Genomic DNA, 13,962 nt, shown 5'->3' on the forward strand with positions numbered 1-13,962 from the left:
ATATATATATATATATATATATATATATATATATATATATATATATACCAAAAATAAGGTTAACTACAGTGAAGGGATAGAATATGACTCTAAAATGAAAAATAAAAAAGATTTTTTAAAAAAGGGATTGATAAGATGTTGGTTGAAAAAGGGAAAAAGAAAAATTCAAAAAATAGAAAAAGAAAAAAAAGAAAATTAAAAAAATTAACTTTGAAAGACTAAAGAATCATGGTAAAAAAACCATGAATTCTATGTGCAGTATTCCCCTAGCACTGGAGTTCTGCCATTCTCATTGATCAGTAAACTTGGTTTTGGCCAGCTGTTCTTGCTAATCTTCTGGGGGAGGGGCCTGTTGCCATGGTTCCCAAATGTCTTTGCCGGAGATGGAATTGCCCCGCCCTTGCCAGTCCGGGCTAAGTAATCTGCTCGGGTTTGCTCTCAGGAGCTTTTGTTCCCTGCAAGCTTTCCGTTTGGCTTTGGAGGACGAGAGTGAAAATGGCGGCCTCCCAATCTCTGCCCCAGAGGACCCGAGAACTCAGTGCCCCACTCCCCAGTGTGCTCCCAAAGAAAAGCAGTCAGTCACTCCCGTCTCCCCAGTCTCCGGCCGCACTCCGTGCTCCCCCGGCCTGTGACCACGCGTTTCTATCTCTGGCACCCGACTCGGTGTGGAGTCTCCAAACCCAGCAGATCCCTGTGATGTGCTCCCGCGCCACTCCTCCCTGGGGAGGAAGGTGAGTCTCCCCGGATCTGCCACTTGTTGGGTCCCAGCTGGAGGAGCAGTGGCGTGATTGTGCCACAGATCACGGTTTATGGCAACCCCGAGCTGAGAGCCGGCACCTCGGCTCCGTGTCTGTAGCTGGTTTCCCTGTTCCGATACCTGCGAGCTCTGCCACACTCAGTCACCCCCAGGTCTTTCTGTGACCCCGAGGGTCCTGAGACCACACTGTCCCGTGAGGGTTCCACCCCCTGCTTAGTCACTGGAGCACCGTCCCTCAGCGGAGTTGACTTCTAAAAGTTCCGATTTTGTGCTCCGCAGCTCTATCACTTGCCAGTGGCAGCCCACGGAGGCCCCCTCCCCTGCCGTCTATCCTCCCGAATATCACCTCGGGTTCACTTCTCCTCACATCCTACCTTCCAGAAAGTGGTCGCTTTTCTGTTCAGAGAGTTGCTGCTATTCTTTTCTTCAATCTCCTGTTGAGTTCATAGGTGTTCAGAATGGTTTGATCCCTATGTAGCTGAATTCCTGGGACCAGACGAAATTTAGGTCTCCTACTCCTCTGCCATCTTGCTCCTCCTTCTTTTTAAAGATTCTTATCATGGAAGCTAGTATTGTAAGAGCCCAGCCATTGCCTGTTGATCCATCTGTTTATTGTGGGTGGTGGGAATTAAACAAACCAACAGGAGCAGAAGTGGATTTTTTATCAGGGTACAACTTTTAAGCTTTACACCACACATATTTAACCATCATCATGAATTTATGAATTTTCTACAAAACTTTAAAGCAATCTGTTAGTTTAATGACTGGTTTCCCAGCCATGAACAAAGGAAAAACACTTCATTTTCACCTGATATTTTGTGGGTTTGGAGCTTTTTAGATGGCACCAGAGGTAAGTTTAAAATCACATTTCAGGTTCAATAAGAAATTTTAATTTAGAGTCAATGTAGCAAGACGTAGCTCAATGGCAAACATTGAACAATGGTGTGGAGAACACAAAGTCACCCGCTCTTGGCAGTCTTATCTCATACCACCCTTTGCTAGTTGAGAAAAGAGCAAGGGCCTTATGTCAAAGTGAGATGAAGAACTGAATCTCAGCTCTGCCACACACTAGTAGATGATGTTAGTTAAGTCACTTCACCTTTCAGAGACTCTGAAAGGTAATCACAGTTACTTCACAATGCAGTTGTGAAGGGCAAATGAATATGTGAATGTGCTTAGTACCATGTACAGCATATTTTAAGTATAAAATAAATGCTGGCTCCTTTCCACTCTTTAAAACTGAAAAGTGGACCATGAAAAATAAAAGTATTGTGCTCAACTGTTAAAGAGCATTTGTCCTGATATTTTTATCGCACTTCTTGGTCCCCCCCCTTAAAGTAAAATCAAAAAGAATGAACTATCCTTGCTATAGCCAATGTCTTTCTCACATTTCTTCTTACCCTCACTGTTATGAGCTGTTATGAGGCTCCCAGACTAAGAAAAAGTGCTCTTGATGAGGTCAGTAATGGCCTCTCCCTCCTCTTTATTGTCACTTCCCTAATGATCTCAACAAATCCTGTGGCTTTAGAAACTACCAACTGGGTCCTGATGACCCCCACATGTTTATCTCTAGCTTGGCTCTCTCCTCTGAACTTTAGCTTCTTATATTCAACTGTTTGCTCAAAATCCCAACCTGGGTGTTATGACAGACATCTGAAATTTAACATGTTCAAAGTTAAATGCTTAGTCTCCCCTTTAAAACCTGCTTCTCTTATGGTCTTCCCATCTCAGTCAATGGAAACTCTATCCTTTCGGTTGTTCCAGACAAAATCCTTGAAGGCATCTCTATCCATGAGATTTCACCAAATTATGTTACTATAACAGCAACAAAAACCCACAAAAACTCAGCAGCTTGCAAAACAATGCTTTTTACTTGCTCATGTTACATATTAGCAGAGATGGAGCTAGGCTCTGTTCCATGTCTTCTTTGCTTCAGAATCCAGGTTGAAGAGCAACCCCACCTAGAACACTGACTTTCTCCTGGCAAGGGACAGAAGAGGTTTCTCAAATGATGGCATTTAAAGATTCTGCTAGAAAGGGCACATCGCTTCTATTTCTAAATCACTGGCCAGAGAAAGTCACATGTCCAAGCCTGATGTCCATGGGCTGCAAGGTTAATTCTCCCAGAGGGATGGCCCAATAGAAAGGGTCAGCAACTATTTTGATAATAATACAAGAAATCTTTGACTTCTCTTTTTCTTTCAGATTTCATCCAATCCATCAGAAAATCCTGTAGGTTCTATCTTTAAAATATATCTAGAATACAACCATTTCTCACCACTGTCACTGCCATCACCCTGGTCCAGCACATCGCCATCATGCACCTGGACATTGCAGTAGGTCTTCTTCCCTTGTCTCCTTACTGCCTACACTTAACATAACACTCTGGAAATTCTGTAAAAATGTAATTCAATCCTCTGCTTGAAATCCCCTTGATGGACCTCCATTTCTCTCAAAATAAAGTCAAAGCCCTTACAATGGGCAGTGTCTATAAGACTTTACATTATCTGTCCAACATCTCCCATTTCTTATCTGATTTCATCTTCTGATCTCCCCTCATTTCTGCCCAACTCCAATCCAACCATACTGAACTTGTTGTTCTTCAAATCACTGGTACACCCCAGCCTCAGAGCCTTTGCACTGGTTCCTTTTGCTTGGAAACCTCTGTGCCTGGCTCACTTCCTCCTGTCTTTCAGGTCTTAAATGTAAACTATTAATGAAGCCTACTCTGGCCACCTCATTTAAAATTTCAGCTCCTTACTGCATGCTAATTTTCACTCTGAGATGATACATTTATTATGTAAGCACAAATTATTAATAACATTCTCTTCATGAAGAAGAGAAAGACATATCACAATTCAACTTACTATGTAATTTACTTACTTTTTATTCTTTTGTCACACCCTGCTAAAATGTAAACCTCTCAAAGGCAGAATCTTTGTTTTTTTTATTCTCTGAGGCATCTAGAAGCATCTAGACTCCTAGACACATCTAGCTAGACTCTCCAAGTAGAACAGTGCTGGGCACATGATAGGTAATTCAATGCAACCATTTGTTTAATGAATGAGTTGAATGAATGAATGAATCTTGCACAATTTCCTTACTATGTCTCATCAATTTCCCTCCCTAACATTGTGAAGTTTACCTGGTCCATCACTTAGGAGATATCCCAGTTATCTATAGCCAACATCAAAATCTCTTGTTCTTCATTAGCCTTTATTATACCTCATGAATTTCCCAAAAGAAAGATGAGGATTGAGCAAAATTTTTGCTGTTTCTCTAACTGCATTATAGAAGTAATGTTAACATTTAAAACACTTGTTTTCGGGCGCCTGGGTGGCTCAGTTGGTTAAGCGACTGCCTTCGGCTCAGGTCATGATCCTGGAGTCCCTGGATCGAGTCCCGCATTGGGCTCCCTGCTCGGCAGGGAGCCTGCTTCTCCCTCTGACCCTCCCCCCTCTCATGTGCTCTCTCTCTCTCATTCTCTCTGTCTCAAATAAATAAATAAAATCTTTAAAAAAAATAAAACACTTGTTTTCTTTAGTTGCTTTTAGATTTTTTTTTTTTTTTTGAGGGGGGGAAGTTAGGTGGAAGAAGTGGAGGCAAGTATTTTAAACCAAAGCTTAAGTCTTAGAGACTGAAAATGAAGCCCCAAATGAATTTATCTAGAAAGAGTGACACCTTAATTATAACCATTTTTAACAGCAACAGCAGATATATACAAAATAACTAGCTCAGAAAAAAAGGAAAAATGAGAAATGAAAATATTTCCAGATAACACTGTTATTTTTTATTCTGAATAAGACTCTATAGTTAAGTTGAGATGTTTTTGCAGTTCTGCAGTCTCCTTGGAGGAAAACCAATTTCTTTGGTTATTGGCTCCCTTTTAATCTTTTCAGAATAGATTGAGCCAATCTCTTTCTGCTATTTCACATGCCATCATTGATAAAGTCTCAGCCAATTGCTCCATATAGTAACAGGTGTCAAAATAACTAGCCAAGGTGGTATAAGCATGAACACAAAAAGTGACAGGTACAATTAGTTCAAGAAAATAAAATTGTAGTAGTAGCTACATTGATTCTGCATATAATAAACAAACCTCATGAATAGACTTTGGAATTCACTGATGAAGACCAAATGTATGCCTTCTTCCATAATCAGAAAAAAATAAACTGAAAATATTTTAATGGAGATGGGGGTGAGGACTATTGTGCAAAATGTACCAAGTCATCAAAATGAACAGCGATCATACCCCTAAAAATCTATAATGGCAGAGAAGACTTACTATCCACACAAGATTCATGGTCCTCTTTTGAGAATACACAGTTGTTGCTGGGAAGTGTCTGCCCAGCTAGGAACTACATTGCCAGAATTTCTGCATCTCAGTGGTGCCATGTGGCAAGCATCACCAATGGAATGGAAACAGAAAGGATGGGTCCCACTCCTGGGCTGTGTGGTTAGTAAGCAAGTGCCTTCCAGGCTGTTGCCCCTCTTGCAGGCTGGAAGCAGACTCGGAGGCCCTAGGGGACGGGCAGCCATAGATGGAAGAGGCCTGGGTTCATGAATCACCATGAGGGCTAAGCCTAAAGATTAGGAACTCACTTGGACTGATACCTTTTTTAAAAATCCAAATTTGGAAAAGAAAACTCATGGTTTCCTTTGAAGCATTATTTATAACAAAAATGGAAATATACCTTAATAGCAAGAGAATTAAGTAAATGACAGTGCGTTTGCTTAGATTGGTTACTATGTATTAAATCTGCAGAAAGTTATCTAAAATATACCTTATAGCTGGTGAGATGAGATTGTTATTGGAGAGGTGATAGATTAGATAGATAGACGCTAGATAGAGAGATGATAAATGATAGATAATACATGATAGATTAGATAGATGATAGATATATAGATAACAGATGATAGACGATAGATAGATGATAGATGATGATAGATAGATAGATAGATAGATGATAGATAGATAGATAGATAGATAGATAGATAGATAGATAGATAGATGATAGACCATAGATAGATACATAAAGAGGGATGGAGGGGGAAAAAAAGGAGGGAGAAATAAAGGTAGAAAGCAAATGGGCAACTCACTAATAGCCTGACCTTAAGAAGAAGAATCATATTACATTCTGAGCCCACAGGTGTGTGCACACACAGAAAGGGGTGGAGAGGGAGAGAGAGGGGATGATATTATACTGACTGGGGAGATTTCAGCATTATGTGAAAGGCTAACTTCCCCTTGTTGCGGTTTGAGTGACTGTTATTTTTTTTCCTTACCATCCCCCTGGAAGGCAGACTTTACAAATTAGGCTAAGACCAAAGGAGCTCAGGTTTTCACCATCTACACTTCAGTGGCTTAGAAATGAGTACTTTGCCCTAACATGTACCTTTCTCCATCAGTAGCTTCCTTTCTGGATAATGCCATTCTCTTTCCTTCAAAAAGGTCAACTTCTTGAGAGCAGGGCCAAATTTTGTAAACCTCTGCATCCATACCAATGCTAGCAAACAATAGGCTCTCCATGAACTCATTTATTCATGCATTCTATGAATGTTTACATGCCTACTATATGCTGGTCTTTTTTCTAGCACTAGGGACAGCTGTGAACAAAGGCACCTCCTCCTGCTGCTCATGTTTGGAAACATGTTGGGTTGGGGCTACTTGAATTCCTTTCTCACGGACACAGAATCCATCTGATCATAAAGGCATCACTAAAATACTTTTAAAATAGCTTTAAGGAGCTTTTACCACCACACACCCATTAGGATGACCATAAGCAAAAAAGATAACAAAAAGTGTTGAAGTGAATGTGAAAAAAATGGAACCCTCATGCACTGCTGGTGGAAATGGAAAATGGTGTAGCCACTTTGAAAAACAGTCTTGCAGCTTCTCAAAAGGTTAGAGTTACCATATGATACAACAATTCTACTTTACCAAAGAGGAATGAAAACATGTCCACACAAAGACTGGTACGCAAATGCCCCTAACAGCATCAGTCATAATAGCTAAAAATGGGAACAATTCAAACGTACATCTACAGATGAATGGATAAACAAATTGTGGCACTTCCATACAGTGGAATATGAACCATCCATTAAAAGTAGTGAAATACTGATGCAAGCTAAGACATGGACGAACCTTGAAAACATTATATTTAAGTGAAGGAAGCCAGTCAAGGGGGCCACATATTTTGTGATTCCCTTTATATGAAATGCCCCACATAGACAAATCTTTAGAGACAGAAGGTGGATTAGTGGTTGTCGAGGGCTGGAGTGAGTGGGGGACTGAAGGGGTTGGTAGCTAAGGGGAGCAGGGCTTCCTTTTGTGGTACTAAAAAGGTTCTAAAATTGATCGTGTTTATAACGGCATTGAATTGTATGCTTTAAAGGAGTAAATTGTATGGTAAGTGAATTATAGCTCCATAAAGCTGTTTTTAAAAGTAAAACCAGGTAGTCGTTGTAGCAACAGCAGAAGCAGCTACTGCTTTTAATGAGTAAAGTATCTGTGTTTAGTTTGGAGGTTGGGTATTTAGAGCTGCTATGAAAGGTTCTGCACAAAGCCCGGCAATTATTTCGAGGCTCTGAAGCTCCCTTCAACACAACTAAGTTGTTTGCAAAAGAATGATTCATCATCCGTTTTACATCTTCTTGAAGAACTGAAAATTGGCATCCGATGACAACAAACTATTTTTTTTTTTAAAGGAAGGAGCATTAGAAAAAAAAATCACCCTTTTTTCGGTGGAAATAGGATTTCCAAAGTTGCACAGCTGGAACACATCAATCAGCTGAAAAGGTTTCTGCTTCCCTGACAACTGTTAGCAACAATGAGTCAGACAGAAAACAGATCTGTCTTTCTGTCCAGCTGGAATACATTTATTGAATAATAGATGAGAAGAGCAACAATGTTAGACTTCTTTCGGTACAAGCTTTCAAGTACAATAACAAAAACATCCCCATTGGATATTGCAATATTACAGAAGAGTATTTGAAGCAAATTAGTCTCTATCTTTAAAAATGCAAATGAAAACATGAGCTTGATCATTTACAGCATTCTAAAATTAATCCATTAGCTGAATTATTATGCTGAAGGTCAGATGAGCCCGGAAAGCTGGCCATGATTTGTATTCCGAAAATTCCCGAATGACCAGGGAGGAAGGAGCTGTGGTCTGTGGCCTCGGGGAGGCTCAGTTCAGAGCCTGGCCTGGGGGCAGCTTTGCAGCCGGCTCTGAAGCCTGTCCTGTTTCGTGCCCTGGGGCATGCCAGGTCAGGCCCGCTGTGTTTGATTCGTTGCAGCCCTTGTATTGTTTATCTCAGCACTGCTCCCATGTTATATTCTGACAGGGCTTTCCTGTGGGGTCAGTGTCTGTGTCTCTTGCTTCAGACTTTCACACCTTACAGAGATCACAAAAATCTCTTTTCAAGATGAGGCCTCCTGGGCCATCAGGTGAAATTCCAACAGCAAATTGGCTTTCACATTTTATGTAAACAAAGCGGTCCTTTGGGTCCTGAGGCTACACATATGGCATGATTTCTCTATTTTCATCTCTTAGTTCTAAAGAATAAAATCCCATTCCTTGGGACATTCCTATATAAATAATGGCAGAGAACCTTGCAGGTAATAGTCATCAGGTCAGAGAATTGACACAGCTGAGTGAACACTGCGTGAACTACAGATCACAGTCCTCCCTTGCACTTAACCTGCTGTGTACTGTCAGGCAAGGCTTCCACCCTCTCTGGTCCCATAAAAACAAGGGAATAAACTCGGATATTCTCTAAGGTCCTTTCTGACTCTGAAGTATTTTTTCCTTTAACCTCTGCTAAAATGGGCCTCTATAGAACACAATTAATAGGCAAGATCATTATTACATGAGAAATTAGCTCTTGGTTACTCATTCAAGGGAAATAATCAGAATTCCAGCAAATAGCATTTGATTTATCTTTGAGAGTCAATTCCCGAAACGCAAAATGAAAGAATTTAAAACAAGAAGCGGCCAGAAATTGTCTCAGCAGCATCTTGGTTTCTCAAGTCACTTTTTAGATGTTACCCTGAGCTGTGTTCTGGCAAATCTGATTGAATAAATGTCTTTTACGGCCAGACTGTGTCCCCTGGCTTCATCTATTATATGTTCTAGAAAAAAACAATTAAGTCTGTAAAAAGAAGTTGTGGACGGTTTTACTGCGAAGAACGAGTATTTTTCAAGACAAATACTGACCCTACTGAAAGTTTCAATGTGGCAGTTTCAGAAATCAAAGTCAAGGTCATCTTGATCATTAGCAGAGTAAGTTGTGGTCCTGTGCCCTGCATTCTGGTCTAGTGAAGACTCTCCCAATAAAATCTCTCTCCCTTACCCTTACCCAGCCAGCCTCAAACTACAATAGGAAATTTCACCTTTAGATCTGAAAGCATCCTATTTTAAAATGTAACACAATAAAATAAAATTTTAAAAAAGAAAAAAATAAAAATAAAATAAAATGTAAATTCTCTTAATAAGTAAGTAAATAAAATTGAAATGTAAATTTTCTGTTAGGTTGTCAGAGAGGAAAAGGAGAGCAGGAAGGAACTCAAAGGCATTGCGGGGAATGGTGACAGGGTGGCTCTCAGCATCTGGAAAAATCTCCCACAGACACTACCGAACAGGAAAACAACTCCTGAGACAAACCTCCCCACATTTTGGGTTTTGTTTCTTTCTTAACAATCTTAACTTTTTTTAAAAAAAATTTCAAGCCATTTTTTATAAATTGGGGAAACAGGCAAAGTATAAAATAAAACTTTTTTTTTTTTTAAGATTTTATTTATTTGCGAGAGAGAGAATGAGAGACAGAGAGCATGAGAGGGAGGAGGGTCAGAGGGAGAAGCAGACTCCCTGCCGAGCAGGGAGCCCGATGTGGGACTTGATCCCGGGACTCCAGGATCATGACCTGAGCCGAAGGCAGTCGCTTAACCAACTGAGCCACCCAGGTGCCCTAAAATAAAACTATTGACTAGGGTTTGGTGTTGGCTGCAGCTGAAAGACTGTGGTCCTTTGGATGTGAAGGCGATCTGGCTGCGACATCTGTCACCCCATTGATCTCCAGGGTTGATTCGGCTGATCTGGCTGGCTAGGTGGGTGTCCCCTTCCTCCCTCACCGCTCCATGTGCGTCCCTCCCGAAGCTGCGCGCTCGGTCAAAGAGGACGACCTTCCCCGATAGAGGAGGACCGTTCTTCGGTCAAGGGTAAACGAGTAGCTGCGCTCCCCTGCTAGAACCTCCAAACAAGCTCTCTCAAGACTGTGGTCCTTTTTTTTTAAATTTATTTGAGAGAGACAACATGAACGGGGGAGGGGCACAGGGGGAGAGAGAGAGAGAGAAGACTCCCCACTGAGTGTGAAGCCCAAACGTGGGGCTTGATCCCAGGACCTGGAGATCACAACCTGAGGTGAAGGCAGACGCTCAACCAACTGAGCCACCCAGGCGCCCCAACTGTGGCTCTTTTTTAACCTTGAAAGGAAAATTCTTCATCCTTCCTTGTTCGACGAGGTTCTGTAGCTCCGAAAGCCTGTTAAGGCCCAAAATTAGAAGAGAATTTCTTCTTTACCTTTCCCAGCAGATATGCCTTTAAACAAGCCAACACAACAGCTCTTTTTAAGTAGAGCTAACCACCTGTCCAGACTCTGCCTCGGGAAGACCTAGACTGTAGGCTGTGTAACAGAATGTTCAGTCCTTCTGAGGTAGGGTCTCATGTGAGCACCACACCGCAGGAAGCCCTGTTCTTGGAACGGAGAAGTTCTGCTCGCCCTGGGGATTCTGCAGTGAGAGGAGGAGAGCGGCACACTGGTCTTCTCCCCTTTCAGAGACGCTTCACTGGGGGGAATCGTTGCTCAAGCACATGAAGCAGGCAGACGGAAAACCTTGACTCTGTTGTAACCAATCATGTAACCCGGCCTCATTCCATACAGGGTTGATGGTTGCTCCACCTCCCGTTCTCCTGCAGGACCAACTGGTGCCTCACCAAGGGGTGGCTTTGGTTTGGAGGAGAAGTTAGCTCCAGAGACTAGTAGGAAGGAAGCCAACTGCTAGCACGATCCCTCCTCAGAGCTGCCCAGGCTGAAGTCCCTGCAAACCCTGCAAGCTTTCAGCGCGAGGCAGCAACTATCCCTTGTATGAATCCCAGCATGTGAACTCTGCTCAGTCCACCTTCTCCGTGAAGCTCTCCCAACCTCTGTAACCCACATCAGTCTCAACATGACTGACTTCCTTCAACTTCTTAGACTTGAGCTGTTTATCTCCCCTACCAACTCCAGTTCTTTATTGTGGCTTTCTGGGGAACTGAGTGGGAAATCACCCTGAGGCAGCGTGGGGCTTAGTAGGAAGGAGTGCCATGGCTGAATGGCGATGTCTACCTTGCGCCCTGAGCCCAGAAACAAGAGCAGTGATATTCCCACAACGTTTCCAGCAGTTCCCTGCTTACATTCTTATTTACCTTTCCTTCCCAGTGGGGAGATGAAACCCTACACCATGTATTCTGCTTCTCCTGAATTGTCCCCCAGTGCCCAGCACAACGCTAGATACACTTATTTACCTGGTTTGAACAATCATCACAAGCTTCCAGCAGTTCTAGAAGCACTGGAGCAGAGTCTGCAGGGCCATATTGTAAATTTGCTATGGTCTCTGTAATCACCTTGGAACCTCTTGATTTGCATATCCTCCCTGTGTCTTACTCTCCCTCTTGTCCCTCTCTGTGTCAGTAGATGATTGGGGTGATCAAATGACACATTAGAGAATATCACCATATGGTATATAATCAAGGCTAAATTATGTGGCACAGATTGCAGGAATTCAGGGATGATGAACACCAACATGTAGACATTCCTGGTTTGTGAGTGGGTTCTCTCATTCCACAAATATTTGTGAGCTATGTACTGTGGCGGTGGCTAGGAAATGATGGTGAGAAGAACTTGCAGGGTCTCTGTCCTTGTGGCATTTCCAGGCTCTTCCACTCCTGGATGTGTATTATAGATACCAACCCATTGTCCAAAGAGCAGGTCTTGGATCCAACCTGGAACCACTGAGGGTCAGGGATCTTAGAGAGCATTTCCCAAAAGAGCATCTAGCACATAGTTGGAAACCACTGTTTTGATTTTTTTTCCACCATAGATTAGTTTTTCCTATTCTAGAACTTCATATAAATGGAATCATATAGTAGGTGCTCTCTTGTGTGCAGCTTCTTTAACTTAGCATGATCAATTTGAGGTTTGTCTGCATTGTTGCATGCTGTAGGAGTTGGCGCCCTTTATTGCTGAGTGGTATTCTGTCATATGGTTGTGCCACTTTGCTTCTCCATTCTGCTCTCCATGGACACCTGGGTGATTATCATTGCCTCTGCCTGCTCATGTGGGCTTCCTCCCATGATGAAGAGAATGGTCAATGGAGTCAAACTAACAAAGGTTAGAGCTACTTGCTGAATGACACTGAGCAAGTGGTTCAGCCTCTCTGATTCTCAGCTTGATCCCTGAAGAGGTAATAGTGGTAATACCTTGGAGCAGAAAATGGCTCTAAGACCAGGACCTGGAACATAGCCAGTGCGTAATAGAAACTTTATTTTTTTATTGTCTTAGTTTCCTAAGGCTGCTATCACAAAGTACCACAAACTTGGTGGCTTAAAACAACAGAAATGTATTTTCTCACAGTTCTGAAGCCTGGTGGTCTGAAATCAAGATGCCAAGAAGGCCAGGTTCTCAGGCTCCAGAAAAGAATCTGTTCTATACTTTGCTTTTAGCTCTGGTGTTGCCAGCAAACCCTGGCACTCCTTGGCCTATGGATGTGTCACTTCTTCACCTGGCATTCTTCCCTGTGTCTCATGTCTCTGTGTCTCTTCTCCTTTTCTTATAAGGACACCATTCATATTGCATTAAGTGCCCACCCTACTCCAGTATAAGCTCATCTTAACAAATTACATCTGCAACAACCCTATTTCCAAATAAAGTCATATTCTGAGGTTCCAGGAGGCATATGAATTTGAAGAAGGGAGGACTCTCCAGCCCACTGCAACTTTCTCCCTAACTAAGTAATAAAATCACTTACCTGAAAGGTTGTGTCTTATACAGTATTGCTCTGCATCCCTTGCACACACTCAGTGGCCAATAAATGTTTGATGAAGCAGAAATTGATAAAGATGATGGATTTAAGCTGTACTTTGAGGATAGATAAGAAGAAAAGATCATACAGCAGGATACAGCATAGATTTTTAGTTTCACTCTTACTGTATCTTTTTGGAAGCTTTGATGTCAGAAACTAATACACTTCCACAAGAAATTAGCATTTTTATATAGCTAATCAGAGATCCATGTTGTTTCATCTTGATTTGATTGAAAATAAAGTTAGAAAAAGATTGGAAATGATTTTCATATTTTATCTCAGCTATAGTAACACGTCTTTAATATTTATTCTCAGATACAACAGTGCTATGACATTCTACTGGACCTGGCAAATTCCTCCTAGGAGTCATAGACTGCTGAACTATGCAAACACTTCCCCACAGAATCATTAACTTCTCAGTTCTTTAGCTAAGAAGGGAAGAAAATCAAGTTCATCCCATCCTTTCTCCCTCCCTGGTCATCTTGGTGGCTGCTCTTGGTTGGTGGCCATCCTATACCTAAGGCAGATGGATGGTGGCCACGAAGAAGAGGAAAAAACCACTGATGTCATCAACTCTAGGCTCCAACTCGTTATGAAAGGTGGAAAGTGTATGCTGGGGTACAAGCAGACTCTGAAAATGATCAGACATGACAAAGCAACACTGGTCATCCTCACCAACAGGAGCCCAGCCTTGAGGAAATCTGAAATAGAGTACTATACGCCATGTCAGCCAGAAGTGGTGTCCATCATGACAATGGCAATAATATTGAACTGGGCACAGCACGTGGAAAATACTACAGACTATGTACGCTGGCTGTCATTGATCCAGGTGAGTCTGGCATCATTACAAGCATGCCAGAACAGATGGGTGAAAAGTAAATCATGCAAAATTATTCTTTAATAAAACTGGCCGGAGCTTGTTTAAAAAAAAAGATCAAGTTTAAACTCCTTGTTTATACAAGGATAGTTATTAATAGGGACCATGTCTATTCCAATTTCCTTTGTACCTTCTATGTTGTTTACGTAACTTGTTTTCATGGCCTCATGTTCCATAGGAATTGAGTTTCTCAAGCATCAGAAATCA

General features: G+C 41.9%; 1 pseudogene; it reads left to right on the forward strand.

The window, feature by feature from the left end:
* Window positions 1-13,404: 13,404 nt before the first annotated feature.
* On the forward strand, window positions 13,405-13,757 carry LOC118019336 (annotated as a pseudogene).
* The last annotated feature ends 205 nt before the right edge of the window (window positions 13,758-13,962 follow it).

This window comes from Mirounga leonina, unplaced genomic scaffold (assembly GCF_011800145.1).
Source record: "Mirounga leonina isolate KUSES-001 unplaced genomic scaffold, KU_Mleo_1.0 Mir_108, whole genome shotgun sequence".
Lineage (NCBI taxonomy): Eukaryota > Metazoa > Chordata > Mammalia > Carnivora > Phocidae > Mirounga > Mirounga leonina.